The sequence below is a fragment of the Tachyglossus aculeatus genome, chromosome 13 (assembly GCF_015852505.1).
Source record: "Tachyglossus aculeatus isolate mTacAcu1 chromosome 13, mTacAcu1.pri, whole genome shotgun sequence".
Taxonomy (NCBI): domain Eukaryota; kingdom Metazoa; phylum Chordata; class Mammalia; order Monotremata; family Tachyglossidae; genus Tachyglossus; species Tachyglossus aculeatus.
Window position 1 is genome coordinate 24,244,397 of NC_052078.1, and position 18,466 is coordinate 24,262,862.

An 18,466-nucleotide genomic window follows, 5' to 3' on the forward strand; every position below is an offset into this window, starting at 1 on the left:
GGAGGTCCCTCCTGGCAGACTCCTGCTATCCCATCCATCTCCAATGCCCTTCTGAAATCACATCTCTGTCAGGAGGCCTTCCCTGATTTCATCTCCTTATCCTATTATTGTTGTCTTATGCTGTCGAGTCGTGTCCGATGCATAGCGACACCGTGGACACATCTCTCCCAGAACGCCCCATCTCCATCTGCCATCGTTCCGGTAGCGGATCCCTAGAGTTTTCTTGGTAAAAATCCAGAAATGTTTTACCACTGCCTCCTTCCGTGCAGTAAACCTGAGTTTTGACTTGTAGCAGGTTGCCTTCCACTCGCTAGCCTCTGCCCAAGCTAGGAATGGAATGGAGATGCCTCTGCTTGACTCTCCCTCCCGTCGTCGCGACCGGTAGAGGACTGGAATCTCTCCAGGTGCGACCCTGAGAAGTGTCCCCTGCAATTTCCACTTCAGTACATCCCTGTCACCTAAGCATTTGGGTCCTCATCACTATGTACACTTCTTTACACACTATTTCTTCCTCATATCGGTAATTTCTTTTACTGCCTGTCTCCCCAACTAGACTGTAAGCTTGTTGAGGGCCGGGATCATATCTACTCACTGTATTTTACTTTCCAAGTGTTTAATTCAGTGCTCTGAACATAGCAGGTGCTCAACATATACTACTGATTGACTCAGTGCCTAATCACCTCAGCCTCTATTTCTCAATGAAGTTGAGTTATCTGTAATTGACTTTATTGTCTATCACCCCCTGTGGATTATAAGCTCCTTGTGGGCAAGGATTGTGTCTACCAACTTTATTATATTGCACTTAATAATAATAATAATAATAATAATGTTTGTTAAGTGCTTACTTTGAGCCAAGCACTGTTCTAAGCATTGGGTTGATAGAAGGTAATCAGGTTGTCCCTCATGGGGCTCACAGTCTTTGCACATGGTAATTACTCAATCGGTACCGTTGATTTAATGTTTGATGGAGTTTAATGAGGTTATTAGAGTTCACATGAAGAGAGAATTCAAAGCAGTTGAAAATATTTAGGAACAAAGTAAAATATGCCTACAAGATGGAAGCAGCAAGGACTAGTGGATAGAGCATAGCCCTGGGAGTCGGAAGGACCTGGGTTCTAATCCTGGTTCTGCCACTTGTCTGCTGAGTGACCTTGGACAAGCCGCTTCAATTTCTCTGGGCTTCAGTTTCCTCATCTGCAAAATGGGGATTCATTATCCGTTCTCCCTCCTACTTAGATTGTGAGCCTCCCTCGGGATCTGATGATCTTGAATCTGCCCCGGTGCCAAGAACAATGCTCGTCACATAGTAAGCACTTAAAGAAATACCGCTACTATAATCGTGATTATTTTTATTAAGATGCCCTTGCCAATCCTTCAGTAAGTTGTACTCCCTCCCCCTCTTCCCCTCCCCACTCCCAGGGTTCCCGTCACACACACGTACTTCCCAGGTGCTTAGTACAGTGCTCTGCATACAGTAAGAGCTCAATAAATATGATTGAATGAATCCCTGGCCCACAGCAGTCTCAGGGCCAATACCGTGGGGCTAGTTTTTGTTCAGAGACTCTGTGTCACTGGCCACAGTTCCCTGCCACCTCTGATGTTCTGGAAACTCTTCAAGAAAGCATTGAGAAGCTACACCCCAAGCATCTTGCTGCCAACCTTAAGTCAAAAACCACATAAAACTACAAGGAAGCATGATCCAACACTATCCTGTGTCAAAAGCCATTATTGTCAGAGAAAAATATATCAAAGCCACTGGCGGTTTTTCTGTTCTGACTAATAACGGGCAGCCAGACGGAAAAGACTGCATAATTCCATCTCTATACCTTCTCCTCCAGCTTCAAATCTTTTAAATGGCAAAACCGTCCCCAAGTTATTCCTGCTGCCCAACAGATGGCCCTGGGGAAGGGATGGCATAGATGCAGCAGATGAACTCAGCACGATGCCACTGGAGAATCTGTAAGGGTCATGATACCTTAAGGATTAAGATACTTGGAGCCAGTCATTCAATCGTATTTATTGAGCACTTACTGTGTGCAGAGCACTATACTAAGCGCTTGACCCAACAGGTGCATGGCGTCAACCATGATCACGTGTGGATGAGTGAAAGAGGGGTCCTCGGGTGAGGAGGGTGGGATGGGACAGGGATTAGGTTTTCACCTATTTGGAGGGCGCACCGTTGAGGGAACCGGTCTCGTCCAATGAGGCAATTCTCCTGCCTCTCACTTCAGACCGGTGCCGCTATTAGAGAAGCAGCATGGCTTAGTGGAAAGAGCACGGGCTTGGGAGTCAGAGGACATGGGTTCTAATCCCGCCTCCGCCATCACCCCTCAACTCTCTAGCCATTTCCAATCTGCCTCCATGTGGGAATGGACCGCTGAATCTGGGCCCAAAATGGAACCAGGGAAGGAGACGGGCGGGACTCTGAGGAGACGGCAGGAAGTTCCAGCATCCGCATCTCAGTCGGTCAATCGCATTTACGGAGCACTTTCTGTGCTCAGAGCACTGTACTGGAAAGGTACAACAAAACAATATAAAGACATTCCCTGCCCCTCTGGCGGTTGTCTTGGTTTTCTCAAGAAGTCCAAGGATCACTTACTGAGATATCCAGATACCTGGAGGAAATGCAGTCTCTCCTCAGAGGATAATAATCCCCTCTAGACTGTGAGCTTCTTGTGGGCAGGGATCGTCTCGTGGCTCAGTGGAAAGAGCACGGGCTGGGGATTCAGAGGTCATGGGTTCTAATCCAGGCTCCGCCCCTTGTCAGCTGTGTGACTTTGGGCAAGTCACTTCACTTCTCTGGGCCTCAGCTACCTCATCTGGAAAATGGGGATGAAGACCGTGAGCCCCACGTGGGACAACCTGATTACCTTGTATCTACCCCGGCGCTTAGAACAGTGCTTGGTACATAGCAAGTGTGTAACAAATACCGTCGTTGTTATTATTATTCATTCATTCATTCATTCAATTGTATTTATTGAGCGCCTACTGTGTGCAGAGCACTGTACTAAACGCTTGGGAAGTACAAGTCGGCAACATATAGAGATGGTCCCTACCCAACAATGGGAGCACAGTCTAGAAGGCAGACAACAAAACAAGTAGACATCTTGTTAATTATTATCATTATTATTTACTGCTGTATTGTACTTTCAGAAGCACTTAGTATGGTGCTCTGTACACAGTTTTGCTCAGTAAATACAAATGAATGAATGAATGAATGAATAATACCTAAAAATACATCACTGAAAGAACAGACATGAGAAAGCTTGCATCTCTTCTGCTGCCCGCTGTTGAGATGGTCAACGGATCCAACTAGAGGAGGTTACCAGGCCCAGTAAGCTTTGGTCCACAGCTGAAGCGAAGACTTTTTTTTATCAAAGTCCTTTTTATTTGTTAAGCGCTTACTATGTGTCAAGTACCATTCTCAGCCCTGGGGTAGATATAGGGTAATCGGGTTGTCCCACGTGGGGCTCACAGTCTTCATCCCCATTTTCCAGATGAGGTAACTGAGGCCCAGAGAAGTGAAGTGGCTTGCTCCAGGTCACACAGCAGCCAAGAGGCAGAGACAGGATTAGAATTTATGACCTTCTGACTCCACTATGCCATGCTTGATAGGAGGATTGAGGGGTGCTTTGGAAGACCAGTAAACTGAGACCATCCTCCCCTCCTCACCGCCCCATCCACCTTGGATCCACCGCCTCATCCACCCCACCCACCTTGGCCAAGTGTCTGATTTCTTTGCTCTCGTTTGGACCACTTGGGTGGTGTAGAGAGAGGAGCCTTGGAAAACTCTGGACAAAATCAGAGAAGGGCCAGCTGTGGTCACAGAGGGACCATATCTCCCTTTACTCAAAGTCCAAAGGAAAGGCCTGAATCCACCAGATCCTAAACCTCAACTCCTTGACCCTCGGACCTCGGAAAGAGGCTCTCGTGGTTCTCATTTCCCTCATTTTGAAGGCTGGAGGAACGTATCCAATAGCAATAATGTCAATGGAATGATTTGTTATGAGTTCAATATGGTCTGCTCCTTCTGAAAATAAACATCTTAGTTGAGCCATGACATGTGTTTTCAAGGAATGCTACCAACCCCAGCTGTAATTCCGAATGAAACTGGAGACGAATTTCCACCGACAAGTGTTTTGGCTAACTGTCTCCTTTGGCATTTAAGCTGAGATATTTTCTTAAGAAAATGTAGTTGCCATTTGAACTGAAGCGTCTTTAGCTTATTCCACTTCCAATTAGTGTCTTGTCTTTTCGGTGACATTTATTGTTCAACAGCAGACTCAGCTGGCCAAATCCACTCCCCACCGCTGAAGCACTGTTTTTTCTCTTGGGGCAGGGGATAAGGTGGCTATATCCAGATACCTGGAGCAAACGCCTTCTTTTCTCACAGGATAATAATCCCCTCTGGACTGTGAGCTTGCTGTGGGCAGGGATTGTCTCGTGGCTCAGTGGAAAGAGCACAGGCTTGGGAGTTGGAGGTCCTGGGTTCTACTCCTGGCTCTGCCCCTTGTCAGCTTTGTGACTTTGGGAAAGTCATTTCACTTCTCTGTGCCTCAGTTACCTCGCCTGTAAAATGGGGAGTAAGACTGTGAGCCCCTATGACAGTCTATGGGTCTTCGCTGTAACCTCAGATGCTCACTTCTGTCTCTTTTGAGACCGCACATCTAGGGCTATCTTGGTTTTGGGGTATTTGTTAATTTGTTTTATAATAATAATAATGATGACAGTATCTGCTAAGCACTTATTATGTGCGAAGCCCTGTTCTAAGCGCTGGGGGATACAAGGTGATCAGGTTGTCCCATGTCTTAATCCCCATTTTACAGATGAGGTAACTGAGGCCCAGAGAAGTTAAGTGGCTTGCCCAAGCTCACGCAGCTGACAAGTGGTGGAGCCGGGATTCGAACCCATGACCTCTGACTCCCAAGCCCGTGCTGCTTCCCTTGGTTTTATGGTATTTAGCAAGTGTCAGGCACTGGATTAAGCGCTGAGATAGTTATAAGCTAATCGGGCTGGTCACAGTTCATGTCCCCCAGGGGATTCACCGTCTTAATCTCCATTTTACAGATGAGGTAACTGAAGAATGAAGAAGGAATGACTTGACCAAGGTCACTCAGCAGACGAGTGGTAGAGCGGGGATTAGAACTCAGGTCATTCTAGCCACTCACCATTTTTATAGCCCAGGCAGAGATGCTTTTAAGGATCCACCTTGGAGTACCCCAAGATTCTCCCCGTAGTTTCCTGCCACCATCCTACGATTCTCAGAATCTGCACTCCCCAGGAAGCATCCTCAGCCCAACTAGGCAGCCCTGCTCCATAAGAGCTGGTTCCCAAAGCTAGGGGAATGGTAAACTCCCATGTCACACTACCACGGCGATCTCTCCAAGGTTGCGAGGCCCACGCATGGATTACCCAGACGGGTATGCATTTAAGAGTTAAATGGCATCAGTACTTAAGCAGCAAATCTGCAAATACATCATCTTGCCCTACTCTAGAATTTATTCCTCACTTAATGCCAAGGGAACCTCAGTCAGTGGTATTTCTTCAGAGCTTACTATGTGCAGAAAAATGTACTAAGTGCTTGGGAGAGCACAACACAACAGAATCAGCAGACATGTTCCCTGCCCATAATGAGCTCACAGACTAAAATCCTCCCCACAGAGACATCGCCCTTCCCTGATTCTGTGGCCCTTTATAGGCCTTTTGAGGCCTTATATTCTGCAAAGTCCAATCTTCCCGGTGAACCCCACCTTCTCTAATCGGCCCTGAAATGGAAACTGGTTCTCAGATTGCATTTCAGATAGCTCTGTCTGAGCTCTCTCTTTCTTGTCCAAATCCTCCCCTGTAATTGGCTATGGTCCAGGTGTTGTCAACCACAATAAAAAAATGAGTTTTCCTTTCAGGAGGATCCAGAGAGGCACCGACTAACTCCCTGTTCTAGACATGACAGGTCTTTCCTCCCCTTCTCTAGGTTTAAGGCTGAGTTCGACCATCACCAAATCAATCGATCCATCAATGGATGCCCTCTCAACTCTCCAGTTAAAGTGGGCACAGTGGGGCAAAGGTGAACCATCCACGGCCTTCTCCTCCTCTCCAAGTCCCGGGCTCCCAGCTTAGTCGGGCTGCAGATTTCCATTAGCCTCTCTTCTCTTCAGCTTCAAATAACGATGATGATAATGATCGTAAGGATAATCTTTTGAAGAGCTTGCTTACAAAATGATCAGGTTCCCCCATCTCAAATAGGAGGGACACCAGGTCTTGAATCCCCATTTTGCAGATGAGGGAACTGAGGTACAGAGAAGTTAAGTGGCTTGTCAGAGATCGCCAGCAAATGGCAAATCCAAGAGTAGAATCCAGCTCCCAGACCCACTTTCTTTCCACGAGGCCAGGCCGCTTCTCTGGTAGAGTCCTGGATTTCACATGATGTCCCTGAGGCGGTACGTTTGTCTGAAAAAGGGGAGTCTTTTCACTCCTGTCCAATAATAATAATTGTGGTATTTGTTAAGCGCTTACTATGTGCCCAGCACTGCTCTAAGCGCCGGGGTAGATACAAAGTAATCCCACATGGGGCTCACAGTCTTAATCCCCATTTTCCGGATGAGGTAACTGAAGCACAGAGAAGTTGAGTGGCTTGCCTGAGGACACACAGCAGACTAGTGGCAGAGCCGAGATTAGAACCCACGTCCTCTGACTCTTTCCACTAAGCCACACTGCTCTTCTCCCTTTCCACTCTTCCCTCTTCTCCCTTCTCTCTTCTTCCTCTATTTTCTTTTCTTCTACTCTGCCCCTTTCCTTTTGCTCCTTCCCTCTTTCCACTTTCTTTTGTTTCCAACATGTCTTCCCCTCTCCCCTCCTCTTCCCCATCTTTCCTCTCCTCTCCTCCTCACATTCCTCCTCTCCACCTTAGTACCTTTTCCTCCAGGCTCTGGTTAGTTTTCCCAGGGAAGATGAGCCAGCGGGAGGCTCCGCGGAAGGTGAAAGCAGATGGAAGGGCAGGGAGGGAATGCAAGGGGAGCTTTGGTTTCTAGGCAATTTCTAGAGCCCCCTAACCTGGAAAATTCTTCCACCTCCCACAGTGCCAGGCTTCGCGTACCCTCCGGAGCTCTTCCTCTGTTTGCTGGGCACTCAGCATCATCTAGTTAGGAGCCAAATAGTCGCCACAACTGGATGCCAATTACCCTCTTATGGTACAGAAAATTATATCAGTAACAGAGTCAGTAATTTTTACGCATGCTGTTTGTAAAACTCATTCTCTCCAGTTGGAAGTCTTAATTCCGGAATTCCTGATTCCTCTCCTCCTCTCTTACTGAGCACACACACACTCTTTCTGTCTCTCTCTCCTTTTCCTGCAGTTTTCACCCCTACCCAACCCAAAGGTCCCATCCCCACTCAACCTCAGACCACAGGGATCTAGTCTCTTGGCTGGAACAAACTCCTGCCAGGAGACTGGATGGGTCAGCCCTTGAAGGACTTGGGTTCCACGCAGTCCCTGGTCATTTAGGAGATTCTGCAAGTACTAGCTAGGCCTTCTTGGAAAGACGAGACCCGTTACTGAAACATGCTTCCGGCGTTTTGGATCGTGATCATCTAGACTGTGAGCCCACTGTTGGGTAGGGACCGTCTCTATATGCTGCCAACTTGTACTTCCCAAGCCCTTAGTACAGTGCTCTGCACACAGTAAGCACTCAATAAATACAATTGAATGAATTAATGAATGGTGCTTTTTCAGTGCTTTGTATAGCACTAAGGTAGATGCCATATCATTATGTCAGGCGCAGTCCTTTGCCCCATTTGGGGGCTCACTGCCCAAGGGGCAGGGAGAGAACAGGTGTTGAACGCCGGTTTTACAGAGGAGAAAACTGAGGTCCAGAGAAGTTAGGTGACTTGCTCAAGGTCACTCAGCAGTCCAGCGGTAGAGTAGGATTAGAACCCAGGTCCTTTTCACTCCCAGGTCTGTGCTCTATCCCCTAAGCCACACTGCTTCTCATGGCGACGCTGCTTCCTGATGCTTCTGATTTTCTGTCCCCAGCCCGGCCAAAGCCCCCTGGTCAGCCCCGGCCTTCGGAAATCCCAATGTCCACCAAGTCCCACCATTCGCGCTGAGAAGCAGCGTGGCTCGGTGGAAAGAGCCCGGGCTTGGGAGTCGGAGGTCATGGATTCAAATCCCAGCTCTGCCACTTGTCAGCTGTGTGACTTTGGGCAAGTCACTTCACTTCTCTGAGCCTCAGTGACCTCATCTGGAAAACGGGGATTAAGACTGTGAGCCCCACATGTGAGCCCTTGTATCCCCCCAGCGCTTTGAACAGGGCTGCACACATAGTAAGCGCTTAACAAATGCCATCATTCATTTATTTATTTTTTTATTCAGATAGAGAGCGACCAGGGGACCGATGAAGGGAAAGGTTTTCGAAGGCAAAACAGAATCTATTCATAGGCTTTGCTTAGCGGGATGTATGAAAACAGATGCAGAAATGAGTGAGCGCTCAAATTCGTTTACATCACTCTTAAGTGGTTAATTATAGTATAAGCACCATGATTTTGTAGGCGGAAATAGGAAAAAAATATCCTTAGAGACGCGTTTAATCACTCGGCTGTAGTAGTTGAATGTTTATTCATTCAGCCTGCGTCCATTAGAGTGTAAATTAGGTTTGATTCGCTGGCTCTGATCAGCTTAATTGCCCCAGTTACAGCTGAAGCGCAAATAAAATTGTAATAAATTGAGCAGATGCTTAACCTACTCTACCAAGATCTTTAAAAGTCAATTCCAATCGCAATTTACATTCAGCAATTTAACAAGACCCTTAGGAAGTGAATTTGATTATTAAAACAAGCTGTTTGTTTCCCTGAGATGGCCCGGCACTATGGCCTCAGGTTGGAGACCGGGCGGTTTTCGTGTTGATGCTGGAGAGATCCAGCTAAGACACAAGGACAGTGACGGTTTCGCCAAGGAAGAAAACCTTCCGGCCTGGATAGACAGTCCGATCGCATCTGTTTCAACCCCAGCGCTTAGGACACTGTGGGGCACATAATGAGCACTTTAAAAATACCACCATGATGATTGCTTTGATTTTATCTGTTCCCCCATCTTAGGGGAAAGGGGGAAGGCTATAAGAATTGCCCATTTTTATCCAAAAATCAAATCTCAATCCACATCAGACTCCTTTCTAAAAGCGAACAGACCTCGGTCTAGCCAGTAGAGGAAATTTACTCTTCTCTGATCATCAGAAATCAACAAACAGAATAAGAAGTCCGGCTGGCATCGTCGGATGTATGGCTCCTCGCTGCCTCAGTTTCCCTTGGAAGAGCAGCCGGGTCTTTTCCCCCTCCTTGCTTTTCCGTTGCTAAGGTGTGGCCGAGTTTTCTCTCGATAACAACACTGGCCAGAATTATGAGGTTCTAGATTTCCTCATAATAACTGAAGGAAAGTTTTTATTGTCCGGGCTATAAAGGCAGGCTCCGAGGGGAAGCGGGTAGCTGCCGTCTAGACTCTGACTAGCCTAGCCGATTCTTGCGGCCAGGATTGTGGTCTCTCACAGCCTGGAGTGAAACAGAAACAAATCCGGGCTGTCCAGGGAGGCAACGAGACAAGTACTGTTCTATGTCGGTGGATCCCGAGATTCCAGAAAGATGGAATCCTCTCTTGACTATAAACTCATCATGGGCAGGGAATGGGCCCACTCAGTCGGTTGTATTGTACTTTCCCAAGCGCTTAGCTAAGTGCCCCGGATTTGGGAATCAGAGGGACCTAGGTTCTTATTCTGACTCTACCACCTGTCTGCTGGGTGATCTTGGACCAGTCATTTCACTTCTCTGTGCCTCAGTTACCTCACCTGCAAAATGGGGCTGAAAAACTGTGAGCTCCATGTGGGACAGGGACTGTGTCCGACTTAACTTGTATCTACCCCGGTGCTTAGTACAGTGTCCGGCACAGGGTAAGCATTTAACAAATACCACACAAAAAAATCTGATTGATTAAAATTAGCTTGTAACTAAAAGCACAGGAGAGCAAATGTTCTACTCCCAAATCCAGCTTAGCCCATGACCTTTTCATGCGTTTTGAACTATTTCTATTCCAAATGTAAATATAAAATGAGAAGCGGCACGGCTTAGGGGAAAATCACGGGCATAGAAGTCAAAAGACTTGGGTTCAAATCCCAGCTCTGCCATTCCGACTTGTACTTCCCAAGCGCTTAGTACAGTGCTCTGCACACAGTAAGCGCTCAATAAATACGATTGAATGAGGGACTGAATTTATCTGATGTTTCACTCATTCATTCATTCAATCGTATTTATTGAGCACTTACTGTGTGCAGGGCACTGTACTAAGTGCTTGTTTCATTCATTCATTCATTCAATCGTATTTATTGAGCACTTACTGTGTGCAGAGCACTGTACTAAGCGCTTGTTTCATTCATTCATTCATTCAATCGTATTTATTGAGCGCTTACTGTGTGCAGAGCACTATACTAAGCACTTGGGAAGTACCTGAGCAAGTCATTTAACTTCTCTGTACCTCAGCTCCCTCACCTGCAAAATGGGGATTCACTGTCTGTTCTCCCTCAAACTTAATCTGTGAGCTCCATGTAGGAACTGGTTATCTTGGTTAAACCTCAGCACTTAGCACAGTGCTTGGCACCTAGTGAGCACTTAACAAATGCCACCATAATTTTTGCTATTATATATGATGTGAGTGCACATATATAGCTCGTTGTGGGCAGGGATTGTCTCTTTTAATTGCTGTATTGCATTTTCCCAAGCGCTTAGTACAGTGCTCTGCACACAGTAAGCACTCAATAAATACAGTTGAATGTGAGTGTGTGTGGATAGTCCTCTAGACTTAGCTCATTAGGGGCAGGGATTGTCTCCATTATTCATTCATTCATTCAATAGTATTTATTGAGCGCTTACTGTGTGTGGAGCACTGTACTAAGCGCTTGGGAAGTCCAAGTTGGCAACATATAGAGATGGTCCCTACCCAACAGTGGGCTCACGGTCTAGAAGGGGGAGACAGACAACAAAACAAAACACATAAACCAAATAAAATAAATAGAATAAATATGTACAAATAAATATGTAAATAAATAAATAAATAAATATGTACAGTCTTTTAGACTGTGAGCCCACTGTTGGTTAGGGACTGTCTCTATATGTTGCCAACTTGTACTTCCCAAGCACTTAGTACAGTGCTCTGCACACAGTAAGTGCTCAATAAATACGATTGATGATGATGATGATGATGTACAAGTAAAATAAATAGAGTAATAAATATGTACAAGCATATATACATATATGCAGGTATATTACCGAATTGTACTTTCCCAAGCGCTTAGTACAGTGCTCTGCAAACAGTAAGAGCTCAGTAAATATAACTGAATGAATGAATTAATGAATGAGAGACACAGACCCTGATGTATCAGTCTGCAGAGGGAAAGTCGTACACACAACTAGAAATATATATTGACCACACGGAGCTAAAGCTTTGCCACATAATTCTGTTGTCTCAGCTGAATTCTGACCAACAATGGGATTGAAAACGGGGAAATAGAAAATGGAATCAAGAAAGAAATGCATCCTTTGGGATATCAGGCCCCAGACCAAACTAAAGCTGAGCAGAGCTGTTGCGTTGTTGTTTTCTATGGCTAGGAGACCCTGGATCCCAAAGAGGCATTTTATCCGGCACTTACTATGTACCAGGCACTGTATTAAGCGCTGGGGTAGGTACAAGTTAATCAGGTTGGACACAGTCCTTGTCCCACAAGGGGTTCACAGTCTTAATCCCCATTGTACAGCTGAAGTAACCGAAGCACAGAGAAGTGAAGTAATAATAATAATAATAATGATGGCATTTATTAAGCGCTTACTATGTGCAAAGCACTGTTCTAAGCACTGGGGAGGTTACAAGGTGATCAGGTTGTCCCATGGTAGACTCACAGTCTTCATCCCCATTTTACGGATGAGTGAACTGAGGCATAGAGAATAATAATAATAATAATGGCATTTATTAAGCACTTACTATGTGCAAATCAATCAATCAGTTGTATTTATTGAGCGCTTACTGTATGCAGAGCACTGTACTAACCGCTTGGGAAGTACAAGTTGGCAACATATAGAGACGGTCCCTACCCAACAGTGGGCTCACAAGCACTGTTCTAAGCGTTGGGGCGGTTACGTTACAAGGTGATCAGGTTGTCCCACGGAGGGCTCCTGGTCTTAATCCCCATTTTACAGATGAGGGAACTGAGGCCCAAAGAAGTGAAGTGACTTGCCCAAAGTCACCCAGCTGACAATTGGCGGAGCCGGGATTTGAACCCATGACCTCTGACTCCAAAGCCCGGGCTCTTTTCCACTGAGCCACACTGCTTCTCTAAAGTGCTGAAGTGACTTGCCTAAGGTCACTTGGCAGATAAGGGACAGAGCCGGGATTAGAACTCAGGTCCTCTGTGCTCTTTCCACCAGGAAACTCGGCTTTTCCTTGCGTGGTTCCATCAGGGTGGCTTCCGGGGCAGACGCCATATCAAATACCAAGATAAGATTCCAAACTGTGAAGTTCCCAAATGTGTTCACTCTCCTCTGATCAGAGCTGGGCTCTCTTTAACACAGTTTTCCCGGGAAGATCATGTGAGGAGAATGAGGAATGGCAGACTGTAAACTTCCTCTAGTCTGCAAACTGTCATATTCTACTCTCCTGAGAGCTTAGTACAGTGCTCTGCCTATAGTAAGTGCTCAATAAATACAATTGATTGATGGATTGATTGCCAGGATACCCAAACGGCAGCTTCAGGGGCATCTGAAATTCGGAAACCAAAAGCAAGGAAGGCGGAGGCCGCTTTTTAAAGACACACTACGACAAAACCACAGACAAAGTTGCATCCCGGCTGGAAACTGAGTCGGTTTCAGAGGAGTGACCAGATTGGTGTTACTGCTGTTAAGAAAGGAATGGGGCTTTCCTAGTAAAAACTTTAGAAAGAATGAGAAATAAGGAGGCCAAAGAGAAAACCGCACCAGGAACTGCAAACATGATATATAACAACGCCACAAGAGACCGGCTTTTTGTGAACACAAGGTAGGTGGGACTGTGGACTATATGGATATCTATAAGTGCTCACAGCCACACAATATATATAGAAATAAACACTGATCCACAGAAAACTCACAATGACAGGCACACTATCCAGAGTTAACACACCATAAGGAGACGGGGTAATGGGGAGAGGAGCAGGGGACTAAACCGAATAAAATATCCACACCTGGTGTTTCCAACCCAAAACGCATTAGAATTGAGCGAGACTCAGATTTGACATCAGAGAAGGCGTTCAAGTATAAAGAAACGTTTTAGTTGTGGGTGTTACTACAACGGTGAAGAAAGATGGATTGCTTGCCATGTAGCTGGAGAATTTTGTTGTTAAGGACATTTATTTACCCAAATGTTAAGGAGAATGCTAGGACTTTGCAAAAAAAAAATAATCCCCCCATAGAGAAACTGTATTTTCTCTTGACAAACTAAAACTCATCCTGAACAGTCAATCGGTAGTATTTATTGAGCACTTACTACGTGTAGAGCATTGTTTTTAGCACTTGGGAGAGTCCAATACAACAGAATTAGCAGGGATGTTCCCTGCCCATTGTGAGTTCACAGGCTAGAGTGGGCAGAGGTATCATCCTGATCCATTTCGGCCTTTCCTGATGTTTAAAACGAGCTGGGAGGTGTTCTGCTGGGGCAGAGAGAGATTTCGAAATGAAAATTGGGTTGATTTGGTGGGCGAATTATTTAGAAAAGCTCTAGCTTTTCTGGTGCTCCTTCTGAGTGTCCAGGAGGGGCCAATGAAACTCAAACAAGGGACGAATTCATCACGCTGTCTCCAAAAAAAAAAAAGGTGAAAAATTCATGAAACTTCCAGAGCACATAAAATACCCAGCTAAAACATGAATTCACAAGGAAAATCAATGCCACTGTTATTCTATCGGCAACGAGGGACCAATGATTTTTTTCTGAAGGCTAAGGGAGCCATTGAATGAACAGCCCCTTTAAAATCCATGAAAATTTCCTCTCACTGAAAATATTACCAACTTCCACCACCTGATCCTGATATTCTGAGTTGCTTTCTTTGCAATGGAAGTGCAGTAAGTGCTTATCAGATACTATAATTATGATTATTAATCATAATCAATCTGCTGAGGCCCTGAACTTCATGGAGCCATGGGTTCCCCCATATGACAACGTCCTTTTATAGCCAGGGGCAAGGTCAGAAATTTAAGTCACTGCCTTTACTTTGTCCTGTCATTCATTTATTCATTCAATCGTATTTATTGAGCGCTTACTGTGTGCAGAGCACTGTACTAAGCGCTTGGTAAGTACAAATCGGCAGCATACAGAGACGGTCCCTACCCAACAACGGGCTCACGGTCTAGAAGGGGGAGACAGACAACAAAACAAAACAAGCAGATAGGTGTCCTCTGTGTCCACAGACTATTTCTTAAGGTGCGTGAAAAGTGGAATCCCCTTATTGGTAATGCTAGAAATTTAGAGACATAACAGTGATGGCATTTGTTAAGTGTTTACTATGTGCAAAGCACTGTTCTAAGCGCTGCTACAATGGGACTGGGGCAAACCTCGGTTAAGTCTCTCCATCTTTCCATCTTGGCTTTATTGTTTCCCCGAGGCAACATCCCAATATTTATTTTAAAAATGCAATTCAATTTTTCATAGGTGCCCTGAATTACTGCCCCGTCTTCAATTTCTGGGCAACCAGTAATCAGGTCATTGTAGAGTTGGAGAAACAAATGATTTATCTCCTCTAAATAAACTAAAATTCGACTAAGAGAGTGGAGAGGGGAGCAGATTAGACTGCTGGATGGGGCTCTAAAGTAGGAGAGACTTATTGTGGATGTGGATTTTTTTTTATATTTAAGGGCCTTAGCCCTGAAGGGTGAGAGGGACTTCGCTGCTCATTAATCTTGAACTTTCTATGTTCTCGATTATGAAAGTGGTGGGAATCCAAGGGAGGAAAATGCAAGACCCAGCCATTCTGAATGGCAGGCGTTGTCAGGTGAGAAAATCCAGCCTACCTCCCTGGACCGGAATCGCGACTCACCCGAGTGCGGTGGGGCGGGGAAGAAAAGGAAGAGAGGAGGGAGGGAACGAAGGAGGAATGAGATGGGGGAGAGACCGAGATGCAGGAATTCAGATCAACCAATCAATCAATCGTATTTATTGAGCGCTTACTGTGTGCAGAGCACTGTACTAAATGCTTGGGAAGTACAAGTTGGCAACATATAGAGATGGTCCCTACCCAACAGTGGGCTCACAGTCTAGAAGGGGGAGACAGAGAACAAAACCAAACATATTAACAAAATAAAATAAATAGAATAGATATGTGCAAGTAAAATAAATAAATAAATAGAGTAATAGATCTGATACAAGGAAACTCTTCCCGCCAGGGAGGGCAGTAAAATTCCCATGCTGGCTAGGAGGAAGGTTGTGAAGTCTTCCCCAGAGATTCTTAAAATATGAAAATTCTCCATTATCTACACACTTGGATCTGTGCAACACTTGATTTTCACCCCAAACTCAGCCCCAAAGCACTTATGTACGTATCTGTTATTTATTTATATTAATGCCTGTCTCCTCCTGTAGTCTGTAAGCTCACTGTGGGCAAGGATTGCGTTCTCCCAAGTGCTTAGTAGAGTCCTCTGCACACAGAAAGCAATAAATACCACCGATTGATCGATGGAATGGTTTAACAGTCTTCAGGGACCACTCATCTTCGGTTCGATCGGCAAACTCGTTCCCTTCGGAGACAGGTTCACGACTGGCCCCGGGAAATAATGGGAGTGGGGAGCAGGGGACGATGGTGGACAGCCTTGTCCTTCCTGGGCCTGGTGGTGGAAATTGCATTCTAGGCCCTAAAGAGACGACTCAGCTCTGCGGTAGTGGTGACCAACAGCACCTCAGGGGTTATCGTCTGCCTTCCAAGCCCACATGGAATCAAAAATGTCACCTTTCCAGGGATGGGCAGAACCCCCAAAACACGGCTCCCTCTTCTCCCTATTCCCTATCTGGGGAAGCAGCATAGCCTACTGGATAGCGCTCAGACTTGGGAGTCAGAAGGCCCTGAGTTCTAATCTAGATGTTGCCAACTTGTACTTCCCAAGCACTTAGTCCAGTGCTCTGCACACAGTGAGCGCTCAATAAATACGATTGAATGAATGAATGAATGAATAATCCCAGCTCTGCCACTTGTCCACTGTGTGACCTTGGGCAAGTCACTTAACTTCCCTGTTCCTCAGTTCCCTCATCTGTCCAATGGGGATTAAGACTGTGAGCCCCATGTGGGGCAACCTGATCACCTTGTATCCCCCCCAGTGCTTAAAAAGTGCTTGACACATAGTAACCGCTTAATAAACTCCCTCATTATTATTATTAGATGAGAAGGCAGAACCTTGAAAATCCCAAAGGATTTCTCATTGCTGACTGGTATTCTGCTCGGGCGGAATATGGAAATGGCAGTGTCGTTACCCAGATCTGTCAATTCCAAGTTTCAGTTTCCGTTCGGCGCTAAGCGCTTAATACAGTGCTCGGCACACAGTAAGCGCTCAATAAATACGATTGAATGAATTGAATGAATGTTCACTGGGTTGTTGTTTGGGCCACAGACTTGCATCAGCGTGGCTATGAGAAGCAGCATGGCTCAGTGGAAAGAGCCCGGGCTTTGGAGCTAGAGCTCATGGGTTCAAACCCTGGCTCCGCCAATTGTCAGCTGTGTGACTTTGGGCAAGTCACTTCACTTCTTTGTGCCTCAGTTACCTCATCTGGAAAATGGGGATTAAGACTGTCAGCACCCTCGTGGGACAACCTGATCACCTTGTAACCTTCAGAGTGCTTAGAATGGTGCTTTGCACAGAGTAAGCACTTAATAAATGCCATTATTATTATTATTTTGTTCTCCAGCCTTCCATGCCCTGAAAAATTTTCCCTGAAAAATGCCCTCAAGGGCCTGTCTCTTTGTAATAGAGTCCACACAAAGGGCTTCTAAGCACATTTCCTGGGATATAAGATGTGCCAAGGCCTGGGGGGAGGGGGGCGTCTGAACTTGTTCATTCATTCATTCATTCATTCAATTGTACTTATTGAGCACTTACTGTCTGCACAGCATTGTACTAAGCACTTGGGAAAGTACAATACAACGATAAACCGTGACATTCCCTGCTCACAACGACTGTGTCTATTTGTTGTTGTATTCTACTCTTCAGTGCTTAGTACAGTACTTAACACACAGTAAGTGCTCAGTAAATACTGTTGAATGATGACTAATAATAATAATAATGGTATTTGTTGAGCACTTACTATGTGCAAAGCACTGTTCTAAGCACTGGGGAGGTTACAAGGTGATCAGTTGTCCCACACGGGGCTCACAGTCTTAATCCCCATTTTCCAGATGAGGTCACTGAGGCCCAGAGAAGTGAAGTGACTTGCCCAAAGTCACACAGCTGACAGTTGGTGGAGCCAGGATTTGAACCCATGACCTCTGACTCCAAAGCCCAGGCTCTTTCCACTGAGCCACGCTGCTCACTTGGGAAAGTACAATTCAACAATAAACCGTGACATTCCCTGCCCACAACGACTGTGTCTATTTGTTGATGTACTGTACTCTCAAATGCTTAGTACAGTGCTTAACACACAGTAACTGCTCAGTAAATACTCCTGAATGATCAATCAATCAATCAATCAATCAATCGTATTTATTGAGCGCTTACTGTGTGCAGAGCACTGTACTAAGCACTTGGAAAGTACAAGTTGGCAACATATAGAGACAGTCCCTACCCAACAGTGGGCTTACAGTCTAAAAGAGGGAGACAGAGAACAAAACCAAACATAATAACAAAATAAAATAAATAGAATAGATATGTACAAGTAAAATAAATAAATAAATAAATAAATAAATAAATAAATCGCGTAATAAATATGTACAAACATATATACATATATACAGGTGCTGTGGGGAAGGGAAGGAGGTAAGATGAGGGGGATGGAGAGGGGGACAAGGGGGAGAGGAAGGAAGGGGCTCAGTCTGGGAAGGCCTCCTGGAGGAGGTGAGCTCTCAGCAGGGCCTTAAAGGGAGGAAGAGAGCTAGCTTGGCGGATGGGCAGAGGGAGGGCATTCCAGGCCCGGGGGATGACGTGGGCCGGGGGTCGATGGCGGGACAGGCGAGAGCGAGGCACGGTGAGGAGATAAGCGGCAGAGGAGCGGAGGGTGCAGGGTGGGCTGTAGAAGGAGAGAAGGGAGGTGAGGTAGGAGGGGACGAGGTGATGGACAGCCTTGAAGCCCAGGGTGAGGAGTTTCTGCCTGATGCGCAGATTGATTGGTAGCCACTGGAGATTTTTGAGGAGGGGAGTAACATGCCCAGAGCATTTCTGGACAAAGACAATCCGGGCAGCAGCATGAAGTATGGATTGAAGTGGGGAGAGA

General features: G+C 45.8%; 1 non-coding gene across 1 annotated transcript; it reads right to left on the reverse strand.

Annotated features, from left to right (window-relative positions):
* Positions 1–284: 284 nt before the first annotated feature.
* On the reverse strand, positions 285–422 carry LOC119936442. Its single transcript, XR_005453769.1, has one exon. It is a non-coding gene; the product is annotated as a small nucleolar RNA SNORA7 (small nucleolar RNA).
* Positions 423–18,466: the final 18,044 nt, after the last annotated feature.